Below are 6,157 nucleotides of genomic sequence, written 5' to 3'. Positions count from 1 at the left end.
CAGGACACTACGTCATGAGGAAAGGCCAAACACACACGAGCCTCTCCCGCCGATTGGGCTGCCTGCTTGGGGAGGGTTTTTTTTCCTTTCCCCCCCCCTTTTTTTTTTAATTTTTTTTTTTAATTCCTCGCTGCTCTCTCCAAGCCGGCACGTCTCTGCCAAAAAAGCTGGAAAGGGGGGGAGCTGCCAAGGCAGGCGGTGGGGGAGGACGGGGGGGCTGCTCCCATCGGTATGGGGACCACAGGGTTTGGGTGATGGATGTGTGTCGCACCGTGACTGGCACTTGAGTGGTGTCGCATCCCGGGTGACACCGGGGCGTTTCGCATCCCAGGTGGCATCGGCCCGAAAGGGGACTGGGGGCAGGTGGGGACCGGGGGGTGAAGGGATGGGGGGTCCGGGGGTGCAGGCGGGATTCGGGGGACGCCGCTCCAGCTGCGGGTACGAGGGATGGGATCGGCCCGATGCCCGGTACCGTGCCCGGTGCCAGTGCCCCGTGCACGGAGTCCGGATCTCGGGGCCGGTGCCAGTACCGGTGCCCGGTGCCCGGATCCCGATGCCAGGTGCCGAGTGCTGGTGCCCGGATCCTGGTACCGGTGCCCAATGCCTGGATCCCGGTGCCAGGTACCGGTGCCCAGATCCTGGTACCGGTGCCCAATGCCCGGGTCCCGGTGCCAGTGTACAGATCCCGGTGCCCGGATCCTGGTACTGGTACCGTTGCCCAACACCCGGGTGCCGGTGCCAGTGCCCCGGTCCCAGAGCCGGTGCGGATTCCGGAGCCGATCCCGGTCCGCCGTTAGGTGGCGGGCGCGGGGTGCGCGGCCACCGGCAGGACGGAAAACCGGGCATTTTGCAGGAAAACGTGCAGCCGGGCCCGGGGGTCCCCTCCCGGCCAGGGGTGCCCTGGGGACACGCAGAGCGCGGCCTGGCCGGGGCTGGGGATGGACACGCGGCCCCCAGAGCAGGGATGGGGGGGCTCTGGCAGCTGAGCCGCTTCTAGCCCCGGCCCCTGCAGGGACTCCGGGCTCCTTCAGCTCCGAGCCCCTTCCTGGGCCCTGCGTGTCCCCACTGCGCTCCTCACTCCCCTTCTGTGCAGGGCTTGGGGACCAGCTGGGGCAGCAGTGAGATAAATAAATGGTGGGATCAGTCACAGCATCATGGAATGGTTTGGGTTGAAAGGGACCATCAAGACCATCCTGTTCCACACCCCTGCCATGGGCAGGGACACCTTCCACTATCCCAGGTAACTCCAAGCCCTGTCCAAACTGGCCTTGGACACTGCCAGGGTTCCAGGGACAGCCCCAGCTGCTCTGGGCACCCTGTGCCAGGGTCTCAGCACTCTCACACAGAAGAATTTCTTCCAAAACATCTAATCTCTCACTCCCCTCTGTCAATATGAAGGCATTCCCTTTATCCTGTCCCTCCATCCCTTGTCCCCAGTCCCTCTCCAGCTCTCCTGAAGCCCCTTTAGGCCCTGGAACAGGCTCTGAACTCTCTCTGGAGCCTTCTCCAGGTGAGCACCCCCAGCTCCCTCAGCCTGGTTCCAGAGGAGAGGGGCTCCAGCCCTTGGAGGATCTCTGTGGACTCCTCTGGAATTCCTCCAGCAGCTCCACATCCTCCTTATGCTGGAGATCCCAGAGGTGGATAGAGCACTGCAGGTGGGCCAGAGTAGAAGGGGAGAATCTGTGTGGATGTCAATGAGAATCTGCTGTGTGGATGAAGGACAAGGAATGCAAAATCACCCTCTCCACTGCAGGTCCAGCACTGCCCCGTCCCCACACGCCAAGGGCTTGAGACGCTGCTTATCCCGGTACCTGACTCCTGGTGACCCCAATGTGCCGGGAGTGGGAGCACTGCACGAAAATGCCCAGTCCGCACCCCCTTCCCGCAGGGCTCCCTGGCATCATTCCCTCCATTCCCCACGCTCCTCGCACCGCTGCGGAAATTGGCAGCCCATTATCAGCAAATCCACCCGGTTCCTCCCCGGCTGCCGAGGTGCGAAGGCCCGACCTGGCCGCCCGCTGCAGCAAGTGTGAGCTCAATCCTCGCTCGGGACCGGCTCTCCGGAGCCTGCCTGTCTGGCTTATCTCAGCTCCCACTTTATTTTAGGCAAAGTGCTCATGGCTACGGCCGCAGGAATTCCGGGAGGTGGAAATCGCGGAGCGTTTTGCCCTGGGACACGCCGAGGAGGGGGCGGGTGGGGGGCTGTGCATGAGCCCTCGGTGGGCTCCGCATGGAGCTGAATTTTCTATTCGCCTGCACAAGGCAAAGGGCTGGGGACACAAGGACGAGCATCGGCAGGGACAGCGCAGCCGGGCTGGCCCCGTCCGTCCGCTGTCCGTCCGTCCGTCCGTGCCGCTGGCGTTGCCAGGTGATGTAATGCTTGAGCGAAAACACACGCGGTCGTTAAACACGAGCGGGGGCTCCAGAGGAGCGACGCGGGAGCAGATGGATGCGGGGATCGGCAGCTTTGCGGCCCTCCAGCAGCCTCGGGGCCCTGATGTGGCCCTCGGGATGCTCCCCCCCGGGCAGGGCTGGCCGGGTGATGCAGCCTCGATGCGAGCGTCTGCAAAACATGCAGAGAGCAGGGCTGGGAAAGCGGCCTCGTTGGGAACCAGAACTGGGGCAGTTGGCCGGCTCCGAGCAGCTCCCAGCCCTTGCCAGTGAAACGGCTCTGACTTTTGAATGCGTGTTTTGTACCTAGAAAGAATAGATGTGAGGCAAGATCTCCCCGCCCCTGGCACTCGTGCCGGGGAACGGGATCCAAGCCCTTTGTGATTTGGCCGGAGCGCTCCGTGAGCCGCCCGCGGGGACGGGCTGGGAGCGTCCCCCGAGCTCGCACAGTGTCAGGAGAAGCTGCGGGGAGGGCACGGAGACGGGCACGGTGTGACAGCAAAGGGGCAAGGCAGAAAGCGCTGCCCACGGCGGGCAAGGGGGGGTTTGCTACATGGTGCAATATCGGGGTGAGAAACCCACGACAAGGGCTGTAGCAAGAGCACCTGCGGCTACAGCCTGGACTGGCAGGGGGGCTCCTGGGAGCCCTGGGAAGGATGGATGCATCCTGCAGCTTGTACCAGCATGGGAGGCTCCTGAGAGCCCCGGGAAGGATGGATGCATCCTGCAGCTTGTACCAGCATGGGAGGCTCCTGAGAGCCCCGGGAAGGATGGATGCGTCCTGCAGCTTGTACCAGCATGGGAGGCTCCTGAGAGCCCCGGGAAGGATGGATGCGTCCTGCAGCCCGTACTGGCATGGGGGGCTCCTGAGAGCCCCGGGAAGGATGGATGCGTCCTGCAGCCGGTCGATGGCAGGTGCAGGTTACACGCAGCTCCCCCAAACGCTGACATAGCTGCTGGGGGAAATGCCAGAGAGCCTTACGCTGCTGAGACACTCCCGGGGGTAACACCGCCGTGCAAAACACAGAAGTAAACACCCCTTTGCCATAGCTACAAGGAGCCCCACACCTGGCCGGCCCCCGAGCCCGGCCCGCTCCTGGCGCTGTTGTCGGCGTTGTCATAGGAAACGGCACTGCCGGGGTGTGCCGGGCTCCGCTCCGGATGCGCTCAAAGGAAAGGTATGTGCGAGGGGCAGGTCGCAGCATCCAGTGGCCTCACCGTCCCAGGGAAGCTGAGGCTGGTACGTGGCTTTGGAATGGCCAAACTCATCGTGAGGGCCTGAGGTTCTCATTCCTCTGTGCCTCTGGTGAGCAAATACTCCGTGTTTGGGGAAGTGCCGGGAAGATGAAGGGACAGAGGAGCTACCTTTCCCATGCTGAGCATCCTCAGGTTTTCCTGTCATGGTTCACCACTGTTGACCAACAGATCATCACCCCTGGATATGCTGTAGGAAGAAAGCTCCCAACTAGAGAGGCAGTCTGAAAACCACACCTCTGTCAGACATCCCAGAGAAAATCCTCTAGGACACGAGGCAGGAGGATTGTGAGGCACGGACAGGGCTCTGTGGTACCTGGCAATCAGGACATCTGCTCAGGCTTATTTTCAGCAAGAAAAACCTTTTTGTTTTGCCAAGTCCCCCACTCAGCAGTGTTTTCACCAGCCCACTGCTGTCCCCATGGCTCTCCTCATGTTAAATCATTGGGAATCTCTGGGGGCTCTGAGCATGGGTCCCCATCTCTCTCTCCCCTGTACATCCCACTGCATCCCCCAGCACCTTCCCTGGGGTACATTCCACCCCGTGCACAGCCCATGCCACAGCCCCACAGGACACCCCTGTGGGACAGCCAGGGAGCCATCCTGTCCTCAGTGTGAGGCTGAAGCCACCACAGACATATTCCAGTGTCATGGGCAGGGTCCTAGGATAGAAACATAGAAACATGGAATGGCCTGCATGGAAGGGACCTTGAGCATCACCTGGTTCCAATCCCCTTGCCCTCACTATCCCAGGTTGCTCCAAGCTCTGTCCAGCCTGACCTTGGACACTTGCAGGATTGATTTTCCCCGTTGTCCCTGTACACTTAGTGCTGGGGTGTTTGTCAAGGCAGGAGGAGCATTTTCAGCTCTGCAGGGGCTGTTTGGGGACCGGGGGGGGTTCAGGCAGCCCCTCCCTTCCAGGTCCCATTGTCTGTTGGGTTTTAAGGCTCTTGTGATCCCATCCCTACCTCGCCTATGGTTCACTTTCCATGAGCTCCTCTTTCCCTGGCAGTCCCTTCCCATGGTTGTCATGGCAAGAGGTTTTGCCAACACAAGGATGCTGCTTGGAGGGAGGAGGGCTGGAGCAGCAGCCCAGGGCCATGGGGGGATGCTGTTCCTTGACATGACAAATAGAAATAGCTTTGCCCTTCCAGCACCAGAGAGCTGCTTGAGATCTCTTGGGAATGTTTGTCATTGGAGTCTCCTCATGAGGAGAAGAGGACACACCATCCCTAGCCCATGGCAAAGACCCCATCCCAGGCTTCTGTTTTCTGCTGGGCATGACCCACAAGGACCAGATCCATATCTCCTCCCTGGTAACCCATCCCGCTCCTGTCCCCCCAAGATTCTCTTCTTTTCCATCTTCCCACCAGTTTTGGTGCCTGGTTCTGCCCCCCTTTGGGCCCTCTCTCTCCTGTATCCATGCCCACCTCACTGCAGGCCACACTTGGCTGCAAGCCATGTTCCAGCTCTCCTTGCCTTGGTCCCAGCGATGTTTGTGGTGGTGCCTTCTCTGCATGCTTTGCCTCTGCCCTTCCCTGGTGGATAACCAGCTCTGCCTGTGCTGGGAAGAGCTGTGGATGTGGCCTGTGAGGTTGGGATGGTGTTGGAAGTGGTGCAGCTGTGGGACAGCAGATCCCCATCCTTGGGATCTCCATCCTTGGACATGTTCACAACGTGCCTGGACACGGCTCTGAGCAGCCTGACCCAGCTTTGGAGTTTGCTCCAGGGCTGGGCTGGGGACCTCCAGGCATCCCTTCCAACCTAAATCCTTCTATGGTTTGTATCGAATTCTCTCTGGTATTTCTGCAGTTCTGGGAAGCCTTCAGTGATGGATCGTTGAACAGCTCTGGTCTGACGCTGGCCAAGGAGGGATTTAGTGGTCCTGGCTCCTTCCATCCCATTCACATTGTCCTTCTCAAGGACAGCTGAACATCTGCTGCCCATAGGTGACTCCAGGCCGCCGCTCCCCGCCTGGGTGTGAAACCTCTGCCTGCCTCCATCCCCAGCTCTGGCCTGCCCTCGGAGCTTGCAAGTGATTGTTTTCATCCTGCTCCCACTGTCTGGGGCTTTCCAAGGGTTGATTAAAAGGTACCATCACTGCAAAACGTGCTGTGCCTGAGTGGCTGTGGCTTTCAGCACAGGGGACTCAGTGTTTGCTGCAACGGTCGGCGCCGACTCGCTGCCAGATGTCAGCTCTGACCCCCAGCAGTTTCAGCAGCAGATCCGCTTAAAAACTGGAAGATTGTTTTGTATTTTCAAAAGAAAGGAAAAAAAGCAGGGTGTGTTTATCATGGAGATATTGCTTTTCACTGCCTGTGCGCTCTGCCATGGCCAAAGTGTCTTCAAAGAGACTCTCAGACCTCCTTTGTGCGGGGAGCAGGGCTGGAAAATCTCAACCCAGAAGGGGAAAACTGAAGCAAATGGTGGGCAACCGAGCACAGAGATGTGACTGGTTACACTCAGCCAGAACATGAACTTTAGACACTGCCTGTGCTCCAGTTTGTGTCTG

The sequence above is a fragment of the Ammospiza nelsoni genome, chromosome 21 (genome assembly GCF_027579445.1).
Source record: "Ammospiza nelsoni isolate bAmmNel1 chromosome 21, bAmmNel1.pri, whole genome shotgun sequence".
Lineage (NCBI taxonomy): Eukaryota > Metazoa > Chordata > Aves > Passeriformes > Passerellidae > Ammospiza > Ammospiza nelsoni.
This window is presented reverse-complemented; position numbering follows the sequence as displayed.